Raw genomic sequence first — 24,163 nt, forward strand, 5'->3', positions numbered from 1 at the left:
TGACCCAGTAGGGCCATTCTTATGAAATACATTCTATTGCAGTTCAGATCATCAACTACAACAAGGAGATATTTCAGTCTATATGGAAATCAATGGTCAAAATGGACTTATTTTTAAAAAGTATTTATTTTGTCTCCGTACCATTTAATGGAACATTTAAAATATTTTTTCTTAAAATAAGTCTATGTTTTTATTTTTAAAAATTAAGTAAAGGATTAAAAACCTTTAAGTAACAGTCTGGAAACTCCCTTCCTACAGAAATCTTTTTAAGTAAACATAGAAAGTAAGAAATCTTGTAACACTTAAAATCTTATGTCCAGTTATTATCAGCGATCGTAAGAAAAACCAACAGTAAATCTTAAGCATGGTGAAACTTCATTTGCTAGCTGTAGGTAAGAAAAATTATGAAAAAGTTGATTAACATTAATTTATCAAATCTGACTAATAAACTGAGTAACTCAAAATATGATATTGGTTTACTTTCTTTCTTCTTCTGAATTCTGGATTATGAAACATTAAAAAACCTGACCAGTCCGAAAAATTACTAACCTGTCCCTATTAATCTTTCTTACAGAAAACTATTACATTAAAATCAATTTCAGAAAGAATGCTTAACAATGTTCTATTATAACATGGTAATTATCAAACATTACAGACCGTTACATTTTTGTAGCAATTATTTTCAAATAATGTTCATAAAGTTTGATAAATTAGTTATACTATGCCTTGATAACATGCTGGAGACAGCAGAGCAAGGCTTTGTATAGAGTTTAACATCAAATATAGTGAAAGCCTTCTATTTTTAGCTATCCAGGTACTTAATATATAAAATTTTTATCCTTACCTGAAACCAGGGCACTTCCAAATTGGATTAGACAGTTTTAAATGCTTAATTAAAAAAAAAAAAAGAGAGAGAAGATTGTTGTATTCTTGAGGTTACTGCCTTGGCCCAGTATTTATTCTATTAGCTGCAATTATCTTAATCAAGTTAAGTCAGTAAATTGCCACAACTACATCACCTAATTTAGCAGTTAAAACAAGAGCAATTATATTTTATTTGAGCCTTTAAAGAAGAAAATCAAGTAATCTTTTTAAAATGAATCACTTAAGCATGCTGTGAAAGTTCAGCTTTTTACTTTTAAGGATCAAAGCAAATGTTTTAAATAATTTAATTACATAAAAATTACTTTTATGAGCACCAGGAAGAAAAGGCCAATATTAAAATAATTAGAAGAAAAATGAGTTGGAAGAATAAGGTCAGTCTTACATTTGAAAGGCTAACAATGATTAAAGTCACACCACGCAGTCTTAAAAAAAAAAAAAAACTAATCAAATTTGGACCCTGTATTGTTGATCATCATTACCAGAGACTTTTCTTCTCTATTTGTGTAAGGAATTATTTTCCCTACAGGGAATCCTCTTTTCTAAGATTCCCACTGCTATGGTCCTAAAAAGACCTCTTCATCCCACAAGAAATTTTCTAGGTGAATATAAAGTCCCATCCTGAACTTTCAACAGCCTAGTTTTGAGAATACTTCAAAATTAGAGCCAGTAGATGTATAACTATATTTAGTTGTGAAAAAAGTCAAACAATAACTTTCTTCCATTGTTCCTTTAAACGCCCAACACCTATTTTTAATAGGCAACTAAAATTTATTTCACATTTGTTCTACCACCAGTAGATTCTGAAGGTTGTATATATTTTAAAGAATTCTTTGCTTTAGTGGCAGAATCAAATTAATTTTAATCATGACTAGGAGAACTGATTTTAGATGTGCTTTCAAAAGCAGAATTTACACTAGAACAAAAAAAACAAAACAAAACAAACAAACTAGAAAAATCTTTGAGGGAAGCATGTGTCTCAGGTCTGTAAGCAAGAGAGTTACTTAAGCCGGAGGCAGACTGTTTAGTCAGTATAATGCCAATCCTAAATAATGCAGTTATTCAAGCCTTAAGTTTTTCAAAACAAAAAAATAAAAACACACCATAGGGCAGCCAGGACACATGATGTAGGCTAGCGACTTTGCCCAGCTACTGGCTCTATAATGAATAAAAATTAAGTCTGGTTCAATTCAATTATGAATCATCTTCATTCAGAAATGTAGAGCCAAACAAGAAATGAGAATTAGCAATTATTGTTTGTTTGTAGTAGTACCCCCAATGTGTATCTGGAAAGCACCTAGCAAAAGAAAGGGATGATTCCTGCCCTGAAGAGTGGCAGTAAGTCTAGCTCAAACTTTGATTTGCTTGCCTACTTCTAGTTTTAGAAGAAGACTTCTTTTAATCAAAGGAATGGATCAGATTGAAATTTAGGGGTGAAACCATGGCCACATTAACACTAATGGCATCGCTCCTATTGTACTTTACTGGGGCCAGGGATCTCACCCTAGGTGCCCAAAGTTAGACATGTAACTAAGAGTACTCTGATGTGCAAAGGTACTGAGCACTGGCAGATTCCATTTAAATCACTGCAGCTTTTTATTTTGAGAAAGCAAATAACTCAGCATTTAAATAATGCTCATCTTCCAAAAAAACAAACAAAAAAAATGCATGTGACTCAATCCTCAACATCTATGCAAGGTAGTTAAGTATTATACTGACCTGAATTATACTAAACAAGGATAGAGACACAGGATTTTAGTAACCTATTTCTTTTCTGATGGTAGGGGCTAGGACTCCAAATCAAGGATGAGGACACCACTGTGCCAGGTGCTGCACAGAGACATAAGAAAGACTTGGCCAAAGAAAGACATTGTCATACTCAGGAATTCTGGATCCCAGCCCAATGCTCGGACCACAAGCACAATGAACACACCTCATCATCTTCGTACAAGTGAAAGACTGAGAAATTACTGTTCCATATTTACAAACCAATTTAATCAAGATGTGTAGAATATACAGCACCACTTTAACCAAGTTTATTAAAAGCTACATAAAAGCCAAATCTTGTTTGTGTTAATAGTATATTAAATTAATTTATGCCCTGAGAATACATTCACATCCACTGTTAGCAGAGGGCAAGATCCTGCAAACATTTAAGAGTATCTGTTAATTTGAAATCAATGAGACTACTCAAATGAGTTAATTTACTCATGTTTTCAGGATCACACCGTAATTTAAGAGGTGAACTACAAATTTAAAAAGATCTAAAAAGTTAAAAAGATATAAAATGTGTAACCATTAGCACAGACACTACCATAAGTGACCCACATGTTGTCTTCATACTTACCCTCCCCGCCCTACCTATCGCCATACTGCCTTCTCTTAACTCAGACCCACTTCCAAGAGTGATTTCCATGTAGGCAGAATCACACACTTGCACAGTGATCATTGCAGGATTGAGTCATTCAAAGTTTCAACTTTTTAGGGCAGGCAGTTATGGAGTTTGACACGAACCAAAAAAGAAAGGATCAGCAAAACCACTGGCTAAAATTTTCAGTGATGGAAACCACTAAGGCTTTTGTGCAAAGGATGGATTTGTGATTTGAATGTATGCATTTTACAAAGATATTACACTTGTTCTTATTGAAACATTCACACAAAAGCCTCTTTTGGATTAAGATTAAACATGAGAAATGTTGTACCCAAAGGGAAATTCTGGATGGTATTTAAAGAACATTAGAAATAGATGAACAAAAAGGCACCAGTGATTTTAAGTATAACAGCCCTACTGTACTTCTAAAATTCATACATCCTCTACTCAAATCTAGTTGAAGTCAATCCCAGTTCACAGCTGTTTAGGCCCATAAAATCTTTGTCTCAAAAGTTCTCTTGGGAATTGATGTTTCCCCACCACAGCGGCTGAAGACACATTCACTTTAGCAAGTCAAGTTTTCCTGCAATGCCACAAAACATTTTAAACAAAGACAACTGATCCAGCCTCCTTTGTCCAGCAGTGGCCAATCTCATGCTTCAAAGGAAGGTGGTGAGGGAAGGGAAGGGATTACACTTAGCCTACTGTGGAATGCTGTGCTTTTACATAAGGAAAAAGTAAAACAAAAAAACCCAACATCCCTTTACTGATCCCCTCCACAATCTGTTTACACCCTGAAGTATGAGCTATACGTTTCTACCCTTACCGTAAAACATTCACTGGAATATGATACTGTTTTACTACAGTGGAAGAGATGATTTAATGGCTTATTGACATCTATAATAAATGAGAGCTAAAGCAGGAATCTATTGCAACTGAACTCCTAGGCAATGCTATTCTAGAATATATAATTTCTTCTTGTCCAGTGCAAATGGAATGCTGGGAGTAAGTTTATGAAGACTTCAGACATAGCCATATCCTGTAGGCTGGCTTCAATTACATGCAATCATTGTGACTACAACAGAATCTCAGACTTATGAACACCAGAGTTACGAACTGACCAGTCAATCACACACCTCATTTGAAACAGGAAGTATGCAATCAGGCAGCAGGAGAGACAAAATAAAAAAAGCAAATACAGTACAATACTGTGTTAAACGTAAACTACTAAAAAAATAAAGGGAAAGTTTAAAAAAGATTTGACAAGGTAAGAAAACTGTTTCTGCACTTATTTCATTTAAATTAAGATGGTTAAAAAGCAGCATTTTTCTTCTGCAAAGTAAAGATTCAAATCTGTATTAAATCAATGTTCAGTTGTAAACTTTTGAAAGAACCACCATAAAGTTTTGTTCAGAGTTATGTACATTTCAGAGTTTTGAACAGTCTACATTCTGAAGGTGTTCGTAACTGAGGTATTACTGTAGTTTGAATGCCCTCTGCTGAATTTACTGCTCCTAGGGCATCTACATGGGAGACTTCCCAAGTAAGATGGAAATTAGAGTATAATGAACAAGCAAAGACATGATACAATGATGCCACATAAGTTGACGGGAGTAATACTAGATTTGGCTACCACTGGACTTTCCCAATAATTTACTGCAGGCACTTGCACTGCTTTCAGTTTTAATCTACACTTAAAGCAAAGTCAATGAATGGCTAAAAATAAACTACTGGAAAGTCCAACAGCAGCCAAACATTCTATTTGCATTGGGCAAGAAGAAAAACTACTTTTGATGATAAAAAGCTACTCCGTAGTAGTGACCTTAATACACTACTGCTTGATATAAAAATGAAATGTAAACCCAAAATTTCAGGAACAAAGCAAGAAGATCATAAATAAATACCAGTTAAGTATGACAATTTGAAAAAACAAGTCCAGGGTTGCAGACAGATTACATTACGGGTAAGAAGGGACCTGACATCAAAAGTTTGTGGATCACTGCCCTATGGCACTCACACCTCCCCTCTGTAAGAGCCTTTTCTCTAGAAACACCTTCTCCCTGAAAGTATCTTAGGGTTGGTTAAGATAGTTAATCTTTTCCTTAATTGTTTACCAATTAACCATTGAATAGCCACCTGGGCTGCCAGTTACCCCCAGGTGGGCCTTGAGAAGACAAATTGGGCCCTGATTCCCCTTAAAGAGGCCAGTCACCCCTTTAACAGTACTATTACACAGATATCAAAATGTAATTTAAAAAGAAAATAATTTTCATGCAGAAGAGTTATTTATAAATATTTAAAAATAAAATATTTTAAACAGTACACTAAGTATGCCTAGAGAAAATTTGTTATCTACCGTTACCCTCCGTCTACCACCACCCACACCCTAGTAGAAAGATAAACATATGGCCATAAAAAAACCCAGCAGCTCAGGCAGCTTCGCTATCTACATTGTGTCTGTACTATAGCCACTGTCAAGAAGAGCAGTAGGGTGGGGGAAGACCGTGGAAAGCAACAGAGAACAAAAGGAGAGAAAAATACCAAACAAAAAGACATAAGATCAAATAAATGTGAATCCACTTACAGAGTGGCAAAGAAGCCGGATAATCGTTAGTGTGTGGCAAATATTAGAGTTGTGAACATTCAACATTTCTTGGTTACTTAAGTTGAAAGTGGTTTGTTTATGTTCAACATGGAAAAGAGTCAGTTTTGGGTTTCCCATGTTGTATTACAAATAAGTAGCATTCAGATCCTTGGGAACCCTAATATTTACCTCTCTCTATTATCAAAACTAACCATTCATTCCTACCTTTTAATTAGTTACTGATCCATGAGAGGACCTTCCCTCTTATCTCATGACTCCTTATTTTGCTTAAGAGCCTTTAGTGAAGGACCTTGTCAAAGGCTCTCTGAAAGCCCACATATACTCCCTCAAAGAAGTCTAATAGATTGGGGAGGTACGATTTCCCTTTACAAAAACCATGTTGACTCTTCCAACATATTGTGTTCATCTATCTGTCTGATAATTCTATTTTTACTATAGTCTCTACCAATTTGCCTGAAACTCAAGTTAGGCTTCACTGTGTTAAAGTTAATTAGCTAGTTAACATGCAATAAATTTGCTTTTTAACTTGTATTTTATTATGCTCTCTTCCTTTCAGTATTATGCTTTCAAGAATGCAAGTAATTCTTATACCTAGCCATAAAGAAAATGACTATTAAATCAACCTTTTTCATTTAATGTAAAAAAAGCAATATGTAAACAAAAGTGTATTAAGTCACTATATTAAGTTTATAATTTGGCATTTCCTTGTTTTCTTTTAGGCCACATCTATAACAATCTAGTCAAGTTCTTGGCATATTTCAGCTACTGTGGGTCAACCAGTGTCAATTTTCAAAATCTGCCTTTTTGATTCAACTAGTGCCAAATGCTTACCAACAGAAAACAAGTTCATGCTTACCGTAGGTAATACATGTGACAAAACAAAACCATTTTCAGAAGCTCTTGCCTTTAGAAGTCAGTAGCAGATTGTCCAAAGCTGTAAAATGTGCTGACACAGACAAGGCTGTTATTTTTAAGACACAGCCATAGTCTATTTAACTAAAGCATCTTTTGTTTGACTGAACCAGTATTATTTTGGTAATGTTCCTTAAGCAACTACACTGAAGACTGTATAGTCTAACTAAATAATACAACACAGTGAAACTTCTTGAGACCCTGAAACACAATCAGAAATTGACACCTCAGCAGCAGGTTTCAGAGACTAGCTCTTTGACAGCATATTAATTTTTGTTGAATGTAATTGACAGCAAACACCATTGCCATCCTTACTTCTGACAAAAAAGCCTTTAGCTATCACATTTATAAAGCCTATTTTCCATAATTACCAATATTTTGATTCTATTAGTCAAGAGCTTTCTGCTGACATGAGGTGAAAATTAATCAGCGCCTTCCAGTTTTTACTTTTGATCTGGTGTTGGATATTCCAGAAACAAAAGGAACTTATAAATGAAGATTTAGGAACCTTCTAGGTCAGTGGTTCTCAACCACAGTATGCAGAGGTCTTCAGGAGAGTACATCAATTTATCTAGATATTTGCTTAGTTTTACAATAGGCTACATAAAAAGAACTAGCAAAGTCAGTACAGACAATGACTTGTTTATACTGCTCTATATAACATACCACTCTCACTGTGGCCAGTTGCAGCTGCTTTTGTAGTTTGACTGGAGAAGGCCCAGACAAGCGTGATAAATACCGATACTGGACAGAGCAGAAAGGGCTCACGATGAAAAGAGGCAGTTAGAGAAACATGAGGAGCATTTTCTCCCTTTCCTCCTCTGTTTTTTTCCCTTTATAAGCCCCATGTTGATCCAAACGCATTCTAGGGCAGAGGATCTACCTTAACCTGAAGTAGATCTTTTTTTCTTCCAACTAAGGAAGCCCTTCTGCTGGATGAGATAGGGAAAGAAGAAAGATATCTGGGTGCTAAGTACAAGATATGCTCCATTTCAAATGGAAATTAATTCAGGGAAGTTCTATGGTCTGTAATATAGGAGGTCTGGAGTGGCGTGAGACTCACCCCTGCGGCGCCTCCTACTGGTCTCAGGGAATTAGCTCTCCCAGCCTCCGGAGCGCCCTCTGCAGGCCAGTGCCCCGCTTGCCGCTGGCCCCTGTATCCCTCCTGGACCCCGGTGCCCCTTTTACCCAGGGTGCTGCTCCCTGGAAATACCCCCACCAGTCTCTGGGTCTCCCCTCCCCAGGGAGCCCCCACCCACTATCCCCACCTCACCTCAGTCTTTGGCTACTGCCAGTCACCATTGATCCCCTGCACACTGGGGCGGACTGCAGTGTATAAGCCAATCATCACAGCCAGAGGTGGTTTGGACTTGCTGCCTCTGCCTACCCCTTTGGCTGCCCTCTGCAACCCCAGTACCTATTTGGCCTTCCACTAGGCCTGCAGCCTGGGGGGTTTCCAGGCCGGAGCTCCCCAGCTCCTCTGACCTTCCTCCAGTCCTGCTGCACCTCAGGTACTCTGGTACGCTCCCCAGCAGCCAGGCCCTTCTCCCTCTAAAGGCAGAGAGTGAGAGTGTCTGCTCCTGGTCCACTGCCCTCTTATAAGGGCCAACTGAGCCCTGATTGGAGCATGGCCACAGCTGAGCCTGCTTCCCCCAATCAGCCTGGGAACTGCTTGCTTCCAGCCACAGCCCTCTCCTGGGCTGTTTTAAGCCCTTTAAGGCTGAAGCAGGTGACCACCCTGCTACAAGGTCATACAAGATTATCACAGTTGTTCCTTCTGGCTTTACAATCTATGAATTATTAATATCTCTAAATACCTACCATGTGAGAACAGCAAACCCACTGTCTGCACTGGTGGCAGATATTCATGCTCCTAATATCTGTCTTTTGCTTTAGAAATGTGTATAGTGAATTATACTGGCTACAAGTATATGGCTAGAAACTCTGCTAAATTCTCATTGGGACAGCAAATAAAACCACTGTCTCAGGAGGAGAGAGGATGACACAGAATTATTAAGAAATTTACATGACATTTTCACTTCTAGGGTCACTAGTTCAAATCCATGTGTAGTCAGAAATGGACAATGTCATTACCATCATTCAGACAAACCAACGTATGCAATTTAAGGTAGGTAATTTCAAATCCAATTCCTAGGACATTAGTGTCTGTATCATACCAATATTGGTACTTGGTAGCTATGGCAAGGAATGAATGAGCATGCATACTGAATTACTTTACCCCACCCTAGGATGGTCTCTTCAGAAATAAAATTGAGGTATATTGCTGATGAGTGGTAAGCCATTGTCCATGTTCTATCTGTTCTGCAGATAAAGGATTACAAGTCTCTAGGACTGATATTCCAGGACTTTTCATATGCAATGAATTCACAAGGAGCAATAAAAAAATATTCACACCTCATGCCTGCAAGATGATCACCACATCCTTCTTGAAGGGGTTCCCACTTTAGAAAAGAGACATTGGAAATCTGGGGGCAATGGGAATGGGAATGATGTGAAGGTCTATTTATAGGGCAGATAATACATTCAGTATAAATACTGGGAGTGTCATTCGCCACATACACAGAGACTAACTGACCTAACTTGGGGAAAGTAAACAATTAACAGCTGTCTGTCATCTCTAGAAATTGTGTTAAACAATAGGAGAATCCAAATTTACCAGCCTCTATTCCTTTTATTTGGATCAGTGTCTGGGTGGGAAGAGAAGAGAGATTTTCACTACTTTCAGAAGCATACATGCCATTAGTAGTTTTGGTTGTATGCTACTCTGAAGCAGATTCCTGAACTCACACAAAAAACATTACTGACAAAATGCTAACACCTAGCGAATACAGAACTCAAGCAAAGTGAGATATCAGACTAACATTATAGGAAAGCACTGTCTTCAACAATGTTACGCGTACTAATTTACCTCATTTCATTGTTTTAAACCAATTTTATATAAATAAGAACTACACATCCATTCCTAAGACCAAAGGAAAAAGTAGAGAAATTATTTTTATCTAGATGTTGCAGAATACATTTTACACAGTGGACAAAGACTCACTCAGCTACCAAGATGCAACAAAGTTTCGCTACGGCAATAGTTAGCCTGTGCTTCTCACAAATGAATGTGTGCAACAGAAAGGGAAAAGGACCTGGTGCTATGTATTGCTCAAAAAAAGAATAAAAACAAATCTACAAAAAGGAAAAATAAATTATGTACACTGGTAAAGACAGATAAAGTAAAGAAAGCAAAGAATGGGCTATTTCAGGAAGAAAATTTAACAAGGCAATCAATTGTATACCCATCTTCACTTCCTCAAGTTCCAGAAAGCTACATGCTGCTCAAGAGGGGCATCCATTGGTGGTTCCACAGCTTGTAAACAAGCTGAGTTCTGTGGGGAAAAAAAGAAATGTTTGGCCCAGTATGTAGTCTGTGGCCCTGTGCATGTGAAATGCTATCACTCTGCTGGCCACAACGGAAGGACAGAATACAGAACTACCTGCTACCTTATCCTCATCTCGGAGATTACATTTCCAGTAGTGAGGAGTACACATACTCATGATGCAGCTTTCTCAGTCCCCCCTCCCCACCCACAATCCACTCTTCTACAGAAAATTCACCAGCCTCCAGGTTGGGAAGTACCATTGTACTTAAACCAAATGTTTCAATAAGTTAAAGCTATTTTGCTGTAACAGTAAGTTGACCTCAAAGAGTTGACAGATCTCTGTATATTAAAAAGTGTTCCTCATATATTTGCACCAAGAGGTGTTCTTCACGTTGCGCTCCTTATTCCTGCATGTATGAACACTCAAACCTGCCATCTCCTCTGATGGGGAAGAACATGATAAATGGGGCAAGAGGAAGAGCAAGAGAGTCACATGTGCATGTGCACCTAAAAAAACCAAAAAAACACCACTGAGCCAACAAGATAGCTACATGCCTTATTGAGCAACCATGTGATAGTCACTGTTCTACTCGCCCAATTGGTTTTTTATGACCCTAATTCATTTATCATGTTTAATTTAGTTGATACACTCTTTGGAGTAGAGACAAATAGCAAAGGAAGCAAATATACGCTAGGCCAGAGGTGGCCAACCTGTGACTCTGGAGCCACATGCGGCTCTTCAGAGGTTAATATGTGGCTCCTTGTATAGGCACCGACTCCAGGGTTAGAGCTACAGGTGCCAATTTTCCAACGTGCCAGGGGGTGCTCACTGCTCAACCCCTGGCTCTGCCACAGGCCCTGCCCCCACTCCACCCCTTCCCGCCCCCTCCCCTGAGCCTGCAGTGCCCTTGCTCTTCCCGCATCCCACCCCAGAGCCTCCTGCATGCCATGAAACAGCTGATCAGGAGGTGCGGGGAGGGAGGGGAAATTTCCAGAGGCAGGTATAAATATGCAATATATAAATATACCTGCCTTTGGAAATTTCCACTATATGCATCCGACGAAGCGGGTATTCAACCAGGAAAGCTTATGCTCCAATACATCTGTTAGTCTATAAGGTGCCACAGGACTCTTTGCTGCTATTTCCAAGAAGTTACACTATGGATTTCCCTTTGGGCTGTAGAAGAAAGATTTCAATTATGTGGATAATGCAGACAAAAGACAAAGTATTACACTTTGGTATATGCATTCATATGCCATTTGAGTCTCGTATTTTATGTCTGCATCTCCAAAAATAACCCAAGCAAAAAATTTCTACTCATGTACATCAAACTTGTCTGTATTTCAGCTGTAGCTGGATTCTGAAAATGTATATCTATAACTTCATGTCAATTTAACTCCCGTGCAGTTTGAAGTGTCTGATGGAGTTCTAATGCAAGCTATTAATCTGCTCATCCACATGCTATAGCTCAATATCTCTCACCATAATCTCCAAACACAAATGCATTCTGAAGTGTCATTGCAGCAAATGTCAGCAGGCTGTAACCAGACACAAAATTTCAAGGCAAAACACATAAATGAAGATATCAAGCACGCAAAGTAACAGTCAGATGTGGGTCTGATTCTGCCATCTACTCAGGGAGAACTTTCAAGAAACGCAGGATCACTAACAAGCTATACAGTTTTGATAATAACGAACACACTTCAATTCTACAGTATTTCATAGTAAGAAGGGACCGATTTTTTTACTGCCACTTTCTGGTGCTATTACCTGCCCTCATACTAACCAGGATGAGCGGAGATCCTGTACAGACAGACTTGAATGAATGGAACAGTTAGAAAAATTTTGATGGACTTCTTCACTGCGGATGGTGTTCTTACCCCAGAGAAAGTTTACTGTAGCTCCTTTTCTATAGAAAAAACTTCACTCTCCAATGTGGGGGGGCAGCGCCGCGGAGGACCACAAGTAAACCAAACATTTTCCAGAATACACATAAAATATATTTCAGATCCTATTCCTGGTTCAAGTCCTTTAGAAATACAGAAAACTTCAAACAAAAACAAAACAAAACAAAAAACCAACCATTAAAAGATACAACCGCTAAAGGACTGGAGTAAAGCCACTATACATGCTCTAACACTTACTACTACAGAAATGGCAGCTTTACCACTCCTTATCTTCCACCCACATTGGTGCCAATACATATAGGTTCTTCAGTCCCTGAATATCCTCTTGCCCAGCCAGTCCTGGTATTTGGGAGGAGAACCAAAACTTCTCTCACACTTTCCCCTTAAATTCCCAGTGCTCCAAAGGAATGAACTCTCCAAACTCTGACAAACTCAGAGAGCAGAATTGGCTTTTCAAACTCTGCAAGAAAGTGCCATCTCTCTTTCAGCCTCCTGAAAGCTGCCATGCATCTCCTTGTGGATTTTCCTCTAGTAATCTCAAACCTTCATAGATTCACCAGTGTCACATTTGTCCTAAAGTAACTACTCTGATAAGCCTGCCACCATGCTGCATTTTCAAGCGATGGGGAAATCAAATAAACCGCCTCTGCATTGGGGGAGGGGGGGATCTTTTATCCATATGGACCCACCAAAAAGTGCTTCTACCACCACCAAAATAGCTTTTCTGTCAGCGTCCTGTACCAAGAACAACTTTAACCAAACAGTTGCCATATTACATCTCCATGCCTCATATAAGTGGCCAGGCCTTTCCATTTTTGGAAGCCCTTCTTACCTGAAAAAATCTACCAAACTACACGTAGCAATGACTCTTTCCATATTTTGGCTGGGTTTCACAAAGGACTCAATCTTTATTACAGTTAAGCAACTGATCTCTTTACATTCTTATACTCACAAACTATATCCCAGTCCTACAATCTTATCTATGCAGGTAGACCCTTGCGCCTGTGTGTATCTGATTTCAGGATGGGGACTTATGGTAGCAACTTCAGAGGTATAGTCTAAAGATTGGTAGAACCAATATTTTTTAAAATAAACTGGGTAAAATAAACCTTTCCGTCTCCAATGAGGATACAAAAACCTTTAACAGCCCTTTCAACGAAGGGCTTTAGCACTGCTGAAATTCCAGCATTAAAATGGGCAACTTAAAAAAATAATCTGGGATTTATTGACATTGTGAATCTCATTTGCAAGTTTCTCTTTGCCCATTCTGTTCCTGAGAGCAAATAAGTTTCTGGAACAAAAAATAGGATTATGTTTAGTTTCTTTTACTGGGGGACAATGGGGGAAAAGGAAAGGGAGTTAGAGATGGGAATGGAAGGGTTGCATTTTGTGCTACGTCACCCTTGACAGCTTTTCATTTAAAATATAGGCATCATACACATTTCCCCATGTTAATCAATAAGCAGATCAGTCTAAAAAGATATACAAATATTGCACCTGCCAGTTCTGTACTTTGAACCCATGTATTTTCTGTAATTATGAACCTGGTCAGGTATATTTCATGTTATAACCATTAGCATCAATGGGAGCTCCGTGTATACTATAGGGAGAAAAAAAAAGTAACAAATGACCTCTACATAACCTTAATAGGCAAATAAAACGTTTTACTGTCATCTTCAAACAAGTTTTGACAGCTAGCCACTGGCACGGTATAGTTAAGTGGGGGCTGTAACTAAAATCTTTACAACATGTCCCAGTGATATCTCAAGGCAAAAATATATCAAAGGTCACCTTGTATGAAAGAGCCTTATTGTTTGCATGTATACTTAAACAAAACCTTTGTTGGCACAGGTAGAGATGGGAGTCGGTGAAATTCAATTTTACTCCCGGGAATGGCAACAACATTAGATTTATATTACAAAGGTGGATTATTGTGTAAGTAGTACTACAGACTTACAGCAACCAGTATTGTCAGTTTGGAAAAAGAATGGTGTCATAACACATATATGCAAAGCTGCAGGCTATATTTTCTCTTATGAGCTAGATCAGATATTACCTGACACAATGAATTTAACTTCCCCTAGTGATTAAATTACTTTAATTAGTAGCAGACCAATATTTATAGTAGTACCATAGCTTTAAGCAAAACACAACAAAAATGTCAACATTAAGCGGAAAGAGAAGAACAGAATCAAACATTTCAGTTTTTTCAAGTATGTTGGCTCAGAAGATAATGGATGTAAAAACTGAATCCACGTTCCCACTATGCCACCTGTTTAAGGATACAGGAAGAATCTTAGATCTGAATAGTGTAACACCAAAACCTTAGACTTTTAAAAACTGAATTTACTTTATGCTGTTTATAATTTACACTTCATTCTGCTTGGACAAGAAAGCTACACTGTTTAGTTTCAAATATTATTTCTAGTCAGTTTTGATTCATGCTTCTCTCATGCTAGCACTATATTGCTGTGTTCAGGTACACAACATCATAGAACACTATTTAAATACACAACAAAAACCCCACATCCTGCAAAACCTCACCAGGAAGCTTTTATTTGGGATCTAAATAGCATGTCTTTTATTTCAAAAGGTATCTCTTCATCATGTTATCTGGAGCCCAGCAACATGAATGCACTGAAGATAATATAAAAGAAGTTACGATTTTCAAAAATAAAATAAAAAACTGATATACTTGCTGATTCCTCCCTGCTCCCCTCCCTCAAATGTTTAGTTTATTATTTGATGTTTGATTATGTTGATCAGAAAAAACTCAAAACATGTTTTGCTGGCTATAGGCGTACTTTGGCCTGTCTCTTACCAATTGTTTTTCAAAAGCACAGCACTGCCTATTATTGCAGAAGAAAACACATGACATCTGGATATAGTTTTTTGTAATCAGTTGCTCGAGTTAACTGTCCTTTTTTATTACAAAAAAATAATAAAAATTTTACTAGAATGATGTACTTTGGACATTTGGCCTTCAGTCTTAGAAACTGAATTTTCTTTGTTCCAACTAAGCACATATTTGGAGAGATCTGCAAAGCATTTTAACTGTGCTCTTTCAGTCTTTTAAAGATATTTAACATAGAATATGAATACCTTCTTTGAATGCCAAGCCAGCCATGCATCAAGTATAAAAGACTAACAACAAATTTTAAATATTCAATCCGTACCATCAGCAGGCCAGCAAGAATTCTAACTTGTATTCACCATAATATCCATCAAATAGAAAAGATATATTCTTTCATACCCTAAAAATCATTTTAAATTTTTGATGGGGACAGAGATTACATAATGGAGAATAGAAGACAGCATGAATTTCTGTATGATAATTTTATTTTAGAGTCACCTTTGGAGAGTATATCTTCGGCAGTTAGATAGGCAAATATTGTAGACAGTGAACTTTCTGAATTCCATCCTGCAAGATTTAGGAAAATAACAGATTTTAAATCACTTGAAGAACGTTGTCTCTGTGTGTGTATACACTCAAGTCAAAAGATGCATTTGAGGATTCTTGCTATATGAAATCCCAAAGAACCACATCTGCTTCTAGAACCGTGCAGCATGGTTTTGATCGACTGTAAGCTCTACAGGGCTTGTATAGCATCTAACACAATGGAGCCTTCAATCTTGACTGGACCCTCTGAGCACCACTATAATACCCATTAAACCTGAAATTTCACTCTACTTTATTAAACACGTGTGCATTCAGCAGAATCCCAAGTGTGATGGGGTGTATAGATCCCACTGGACACAGAAGGTGCCAGAGAGGCCCTCGTGGTAGAGCTGGCTCTGCCTCCCAACTCCTACCCACGAGACCTTCACCCAGACCCTGAGGACAGTACAACGGACTACCAGGAAAAGATGGACACTGACCCTGACTCAGAAACCCAGCCAGAGCAACTTCCACAACCCACCCCACCTCCCCCCATGTTGGAGCTGAATCATAGGCAGCACTGTAGACTCACTGTCCCCCCCCCCCCCCTTTGCTGGAGTCACAGGGAGGGAGTATCCCTGAATACATTAATGTTTGTGACTTTCATTTTGATCACCTATCTGGAGAAACTTAAGAAGGCCCACCAAGGGCAGAGCCACCCCTGCCTCTGCCCCCTTTTGGTAGATTGGGCTTATGCTGGGATCACCCACTGTAGATAGCTGCACATGGTCAGGTCGTCCCTGTGGAAAGAACCATCGAAGACCTCGTTAGACCAAAATATCATCTATTCAACAGAGTTTTTTTCCTGTTATGGCAGTGCCAACGCATCACCCTATTTAAATTTATGTTCAGTTTTGCATTTAAAGCAGAAGTTCAAGCTCTCTGTATGAAAAAACAAAAAAACCCACAGAATATCTGCCCCCCAAATCTCTACCACTTTCTCTGAGTAAAGCTTGCATTTTCTGAAGTTTTTTTTTTAAATTGGTTAATTAGTTTGCATTCTAGTCAATTACAAATTGGCCTCCCAGAAGTTCACATTCTGAGTCTCAAAATTTTTGAGCCCCATTAATTTAAAAACCGCAAACTGTAGAGAGTTACAAAAAAAAAAAAAAAGTACATTGTGAGAATTTGGTGGATTCTCTTGGGTTATGGAATAATTAACAAAATAATTAGGTTTTTACATCACAACTTGGTTTGTGTCACACTTAGCTGAGGGAGATTATGATTTATGACGACAACCTACATCTTCTACGAAGCAGCTACCGTTGGCTCATCGTTGTCCAGGAGCTTAGTGAAACTATTCAGCGAGTTCACTAGTGCTCCTGAATCGTCTGAATAGTTTCAGTCCATGAGACCAGGTTCTTCAACACAGTATTGTTTTGCTGAAGACCACCAGGATCTATGGGAAACCGTTCAACTAGATTAGGAGATGTGTCACTGAATGGGTTAAACAGCTTCACCTAGACCCTCTGCGGGCTCCTGAGCAAAGCTCCTGAGCCCACTGAACAATTTCAAAGTGACCGTGGTCCCCTCTGAAGTAACTGCTGGTTTGTCAGAGACCAGGAGCTCCATGAGAGCATTCATGACTAGAACATACCTTACTCGGGCGGCGTTCAGGCATGTGTAAGTGTGATTCACAAACATGTGTAAGTGTAATTTTCCAGAATAGTGCAAAACAGAGGAGAAGGCTAGGAGAAATCTGGCTGTTTATGGTGGCAGGCAGTTTGGGATACGGGATGCTGGAAGGCTGGCATCCCTACTAGAACAGAGTTACTGCTACAGTTTATTGTTCATGCTGCATGGTGGTTATTCTAGTGGTAAAGTGAGAGAGTCTGGTTGGAGGAATAAATTATGTCATGTTAGATGCCTTAAATTTTTTTTTTTATTATTATTTCTTTGCTTTGGTGGTTGTGTGTTAGGCATGTTATGCTTAGAGCAACCGTACACATCATATTTTGTGCATTATATACATATGTATACACACTGCCAAGAAACTTTGGGAGATTGAATGATGTCAAATATTAAGAGTAACAATGAATATAAATGAAACATTTATAGGCTTTTATAATCTGGCAAAATCATCCCCAGACCAAGAAAAGGCAAATCTACATCCTAGGGTTTATATCACTACCAAATCTCAAGTTTCTGTGAACTTCCACTGATATGGTAGGGCTGTTAAATTCAAAAGTATTTTTCTGCAAAGGACAATAAGCATTTTCCAGACCACTTTATATTGAAAAAGGGCTTGACTGTTTTTGATTAAACTTAAAAGAAACCCCTTCCTGCTAAAGAGCAAGCATACCAAATTTGAACCAAAAGAGTACAACTTTGAGAGTTACAAGGTAGTCACCGTACCATTTATAAGGGAAATACACATGCAACCGCATTTAGATTGTAAACTCTTTGGGGGCAGGGACAGTCATTTACCATAAATCTGTACAGCATTTACCACGAGTCCCAGAACTGGCTGGCCTCTGACCTATATCACAAAGAGCATGTAATAAATAATAGTATGCATCACTATGCACACTATTCGAATGCATCCAATGAAGTGAGCTGTAGCTCACGAAAGCTTATGCTCAAATAAATTTGTTAGTCTCTAAGGTGTCACAAGTCCTCCTTTTCTTTATTCTGATTAAGTGGAAGATACTGAATTGTGAAGGTATGAGGAGGAGTAGGGGGAAATCCAACCCTAGTACCCAAACAGGTTGAAACTTTCAAGTATAAACTGAGAAGTTAGTACAAGAATAAGAGTTAATGTTTTTAAATGGGGGTGGGGGGAAGCTATTAGCCTCTAAGCATTTTCCTGTTTAATAATCTTTTCACAGCTAACTAGTAACCCAAGCCACAAACTGTTCATAAAAAACACATGAGTAAGGTAATTAGAGACATATTTTAAAACAAACACCACTTTACACTTTCATTAGAGGTTAGGCAACATACAATACTAGTGCATCTGAAATGGGGGGGGGGGGGGGGAAAGAGGCAGGAATGGAAGCATTTCCTCTACATGCCATTTATCTGAAAGTTACTGTAAGAAGTAGATACACAACCAAGACCATATGCCACAGTGGTTACTCGAAGCACATTAATGGTTCAAGTCATAAATTCTCATTCCCTAGGAGTCATCATATAGCTTTTATTCATTACTTTGTGCCAAATTATATAGCAAACACATTGTTTTGTTTATAAGGCAACCGACATTACAAAACATAATGCAAGGAAAACGCTGATGCAGCAGGAAAGCTCTGTGATAGCCTCAAGTCTGGCCACTTGGTCAGTTTGTAGGACTGGGACCCTAATTTCCTTTGTAAATTCAAATGGATAGATTTCTCCATTTTCTGCTCTACGCGGTTATGTAGTGGTGTTGTGTAATACTGCAGCTATTTAACATTCTCCTCCAGAAGTGGTTATATTTCATTGGTATCTGAAATGATTCCTGTATATCTGAAATTTGTAGTGTACCTTGAGATATAAGGCACTATCTTAACCCTATCATCTTCTGCTACACAAAACTGAACAATTTTGTGATGGGGTGTACCAACCTCACACTAGGCCTGAAGAGGTTAATGAGAGCCTGTGGCCACAATCAGCCTCACTCAACTACACCCAGGATTCTTTACATTGATGGAGGGACATACAGAGAGCAGAAGACTCCTGCTGAGTAGGGGCTATCTTGTGAGGTGAGTGGAGAAAACAGCCCTCCAGCAGAACCAGCTGGATAGCAGAAAATGCTAAGCAGCTCTGGAAGAGGCTAAGGGAGCCCACAAATAGGCTAAGGCAAAAGTCCAAGAAACAGCAAGGTAGAAAGTGGTCTGGGGAGGCAGATGGGGTTGGTGTAGTCAGGCCTTGACTGCTTCTCCAAGGTTCCCTGGATCAGAAGATAGTGGAGAGGGAAGCCCTGGGTTCCCCTACCAAGAAAGGTTGAGCAAAAACCACATTCACACACACCCCCCAGTACCATGGGGGTAAGGACTAATGAGCCCAGACTCAGACTGAAGGGCCAATGTGAAGTTGACAGACTACTATTTGTTGGACTATTGATACACTAGGAGGGGGGGTGGAACTCTGACACCCAGAGAGAAGACCAATTTGCAAGAAGCAGCAGACCACCGCATGGCTGGAAGGGCTATCAGTCAGCAGGGTGTGCTAAAACAGGAAAGCATGCTACACCATGCCCAGCCAACAGAGGATGCACCAGCAGGTGAGTCACACGTACATTTAAAGGCTGGATTCAATGGAAATGAGTCATGGCTGGGTAGGTTAAGACAAAAATTTTCATTTTGTTTAAGAAAGCTTTTAGGAAAAATCCACTAATGAAATATATATTTTTTTTTAAAAATCAGTGACTACATCTGGATTTAAAATAGTTTCCCCTGCATCATTTGCAATTCAAGGCTAGAATCATTGTGCTAATTCATGACTATTGAGTAGTATTGGGCTGCTCAGCCTATCACTGACTCAGAAAAGGCAAGAATCACTGCACTCATCTTCTCTTCAAACATCCAAAAGAGGTGCCTCAGGTAAGACAAGTTCAGTGGATACATTTGAATGAACAACAGAAACAGAACCATAGCTAAGATTCTGTGCTCATTTACAGAACACCAAAGACTAAAGGGTTCATAAAGGGGCTCCCCGATTCATTTCCATAGCTGACAAGGTAATATCCCAGGCTCATCATCCTAGGAGATTTCAACGTTCACACAAACAATACTGCAGATGCAAAAACTCTACTGCCTCCCTATAACTTTCATGGGTTACCTCTGCTCCAGCCAACGTAGCCAGTCACAGTCTGGACCTGGTTTTTGGATTAAATGTCAACAGAGGACGCGGTCTTGGACTCACCGTATCACCTCATTAAAACAGTAGTCGGAGCTCTCCGACCTCCGAGGCAACAAGACCAATGACTCTGATTAGACCATGAAGACTCTTAGCCACTCATCAAATTCCAAAGCATGCTAAAGTACAGCAAGAACTCTGCCTGTAGGACAAAGAATCAAGGATCTAGTGAATCATCATCACTTACACTAGCCTCGACCATCAATACACTGCCCCCCCCCAAATAGCCCCTCCCTCACCATCTCCCATATAGATCTCCTTGGTTTTCTGACACGCTGCACCAGGTGAAGAGAGGGGGTCAGAAACTCAAGGACTGATGGCAGAAATCAAAGGCTGAAACAGACAGGATAAAATATAAATTTCTCAAAGCCTGTGCTGAGACAGTATTACAGCCACCAACAGAACCTTCCTATCACTCCACTGAAGCTGCCAAATCCCACCTAAGGAGCTATCCTACGGTGATAAACCGGTTCATGAAACTGGAGCACCTACAGGCCACAACAGAATCCATCATCCTACTTCACTGATCAGATCACACACACAGAGAAAGGCTTTTCAAACAGCATGGCTTCACTCCGCCTATCAGCCAGCAACCAACCTGTCTGCATTCTCCAAGTCCGGTACTTTCATTCCTTGTGAAATACTGGACACACTAACGGCGTCTCAACCCAAGACCTGTGAATACCCTAACAGGTGAAAAGGTCATGAGCAATCAATGACACTTGTGGCTGAAATAGCCAATGCCTCATTTAGAAAAAGAATCTTCCTTTCTGCCTTCAAACATGCAAACTCACCTGGACACCTCAGTTCTAGCTAGCTACTGCCCAGGATCAGACTAATTTCTGAGCAAGCTCCGAGGATCAAGCCAAAGGCCAACTACAGTGGAGTTGCATCATACGTACATTTAACTTTCGTGAATTCAACTATATGAGCTCGGCAGGAAAAAAAAAAAAAAAAGAAAAAACAGTAACTCGCGGCGGTAGAGTACTGTACAGGAGTCAACGGGAGAGCACTCGAGGGGTCGATTTATCATGTCTAGACTAGACGCAATAAGTTGCCCCCCATTGGATCGATCGCTGCCCACCGATCTGGTGAGCATCTCGCCGCACTGAGTGTGATTCTATTGTTTAAAGATACTTATTTTTCGTACAACATGGCCCCTAAACGCAAGCCAACTACCTCATCTGGTGCTCAACCAAAGAAACAGTCATCTGTTCCAATGCTGGAGGAAAAACTGACTGTGTTGGACTTATTGAGAGATGGTACGTCAGTCTCCAACATAGCATGTAAATATGGCCGCAACGAATCTAGCATCCGTGCCATCAAGATTTGAGAGAGAGAAATTCATCAAGCCGTGGCATCAAGTGCTCCAATAACTGCTAAGGTGATGAGCCAGGTGCGTGATAAGACTTTAGTGAAGACTGAAAAGGTATTAAACTTATGGCTGGAAGACATGAATCATAAACGTGTGCCTATTGATGGCAACGCGTTGCGAGAAAAGGCTCTTAGCCTCTACGCGCTGTTCAAACCTCTTGCTGAAGATGGACAGCCTTCCGATGAGAAGGAATTCAAAGCCGGCCAAGGTTGGCTTAACAGTTTTAGAAACTGCTTCAACCTCAAAAATGTGCAGACTACTGGTGAAACTGCATCTGCCAAAGAAGAGGCAGCAAAAGCCTACCCCGAACAAGTAAAGAAAATCATAGACGAAAAGGGATATCTTCTGGAACAAGCTTTTAATGCTGACGAGACTAGGCTCTTCTGGAAAAAAATGTCCAACTGCACTTACACTTCAAAAATCAGAAAGACAAGCCCCTGGCTTCAGGGCACCTAAAGACCATGTGACTGTGCTGTCTTGTGGCTATGCAGCTGGGCATTTAAGAAAGCTGGACTTGCTCTACAGGGCTGCCAATCCCCATGCCCTAAAAGGCAAGAACAAATATCTCCTGCCTGTGTTCTGGCAATCAAATAAAAAGGCTTGAGTGACGGCACCATTATTTCTGAATTGGTTCCACAAGTGTTTCATTCCGGAGCTCAAGAGGTACCTCAAAGAGAAAGGACTTGATTTTAAAGTGTTACTGATCATAGACAATGCTCCTGGCCATCCTGAGGCACTCTGGTTTGCACATAACGACGCTGAAGTTGTCTTTCTCCCTTTTTTATTCTTTCATTCTTCCGTCTCTCTCTTTTTGACTATACCCGATTTTCGCCTTATGCGCTGACTTTAGAACCTAACCCGCGCATAAGATGCGACTCCACTGTACAAGCTTATCTAGTTGAAGTCAATATGCTACGCCTGGCACAAATCCGGATTCATGCTAGGACATGGGAGAGAAACAGCTTTAGTGGCACTGAAGGATGATCTCCTGCTGTTAACGGATGATGTCCAGGAGGATGAAAATGAATGGCTTCCCCTTTCTACAGCACTCAACCCTGTTGACCATAAGAAACTGTTGTCCTACTTAAGAGAGGTGGCAGAGGTCCAGCAGAATATACTAAAATAATTTAAATCCAAGAATCGTGATGGATCACTATGCCTCTGCCACTAGACCCTTCACTTGTCAAGTCCCACAAGGATCAATTCGCTCTTCAGTCCTGTTCAACAATTATATCCATCCACAAGGGACACAGGTAAAATGCCATAAACTACAGTACCAGCACTATGTGGATTACATAGAGCTTTACCTTTGTTTCACCCCACACAACCATAGCACTACCACCAAGATAGTCCGGTGCTTGGACAAGATCAGATCACAGATGAAGAAAAAGCTGGTAGAAGCTAGAGTTGAGTATGACAACATGATGCTAGTAGGTAGAGGAAAGCATTTTGCACCATAGTTGTAAACTATTCAGTCTCCTTTGGTTAAAGATACATAGCCACAGCTGGCCAATTCAGTTCCTAGTTTAGGAGAGCTCTAGAGTAGCTTCCCATAGAATCTCTGGTCAAGTTCAAGTCTCCATACTTGTATTCAAACGTAATCAATAGGCTGGTGGTCCCAACATATTTAGAAGATTGCCTAGAGCTCTGCAATGAAAACCATAGCTGATATATCCACTCCTCAGGCACAGTGAAACTTCTGGCCTGGAGGAGACAGAGCTTTCTTGGGGTCCAAGCCGAGACTGTGGAACAAACTCCTACAGAAACTAAGGACCATCGAAAACCTCGCGACCTTGCATTCCAAATGTCAGGCACACTTCGACCTTTCCTTCTGTTTAAAAATAAATGAGACTCCAAACCCTACCAAAACACTGCTCTACATACACAGTTCTTCCCCTGGGGAGGGGATAAGGGAGAATGAACCGTACATGACAGATGTTAGTCACATCACTTAATGCATTACTGGAAGCCATTCAGATACTATGGTGCAGAGTATAAGAACCTATATATAATAGAATAGAATTTTTAAGATCTCTGTATCCATGCCAATGAAAAAGTTGCTGCTAAGTTTAAGTAATAAGAACTATTACTCACTTTGAACATAGGTTTAGAAAAGTTTCTCCTAGATACAGACCTACAAGCTCTCCAAAGTTTCCCATCACTGTAGCTTAAAGACCCTCAACATATTGATACTACATTTTTCCAAACAGAGATGACATTTTATTTAAATCCTACATTTTTTTTAGATCAGCACTGCCGTAAAGAGAAAGACGCTTCCATCATCAGCTCCTCTCTAGGAAAACACCCTCACTGAGATAAAGTTCCACATTAGCCCTGTAACACTCATATCTATGAAAGTAACAACTGCATTTCAACCTCTATCATATTACTCAGCCTAACAAGAATGGGGGGGAAGGACCGACATGAATACCACTTCTTTTCT

General features: G+C 39.6%; 1 protein-coding gene across 11 annotated transcripts in view; it reads right to left on the minus strand.

Annotated features, from left to right (window-relative positions):
- ADD3 (adducin 3) overlaps positions 1 to 24,163 on the minus strand; it is a 184,008-nt gene that overhangs the window by 153,782 nt on the left and 6,063 nt on the right. For 3 of the 11 annotated variants that reach the window (XM_074959385.1, XM_074959381.1, XM_074959380.1), the window contains exon 2: positions 15,420 to 15,488. The exons of the other annotated variants lie outside the window; for them this stretch is intronic. The gene's annotated coding sequence lies outside the window, so the exon portion shown is untranslated. The remainder of the gene's footprint in view (positions 1 to 15,419; positions 15,489 to 24,163) is intronic. 11 annotated transcript variants of the gene reach the window in all.

Source organism: Natator depressus, chromosome 7, assembly GCF_965152275.1.
Source record: "Natator depressus isolate rNatDep1 chromosome 7, rNatDep2.hap1, whole genome shotgun sequence".
NCBI lineage: Eukaryota > Metazoa > Chordata > Testudines > Cheloniidae > Natator > Natator depressus.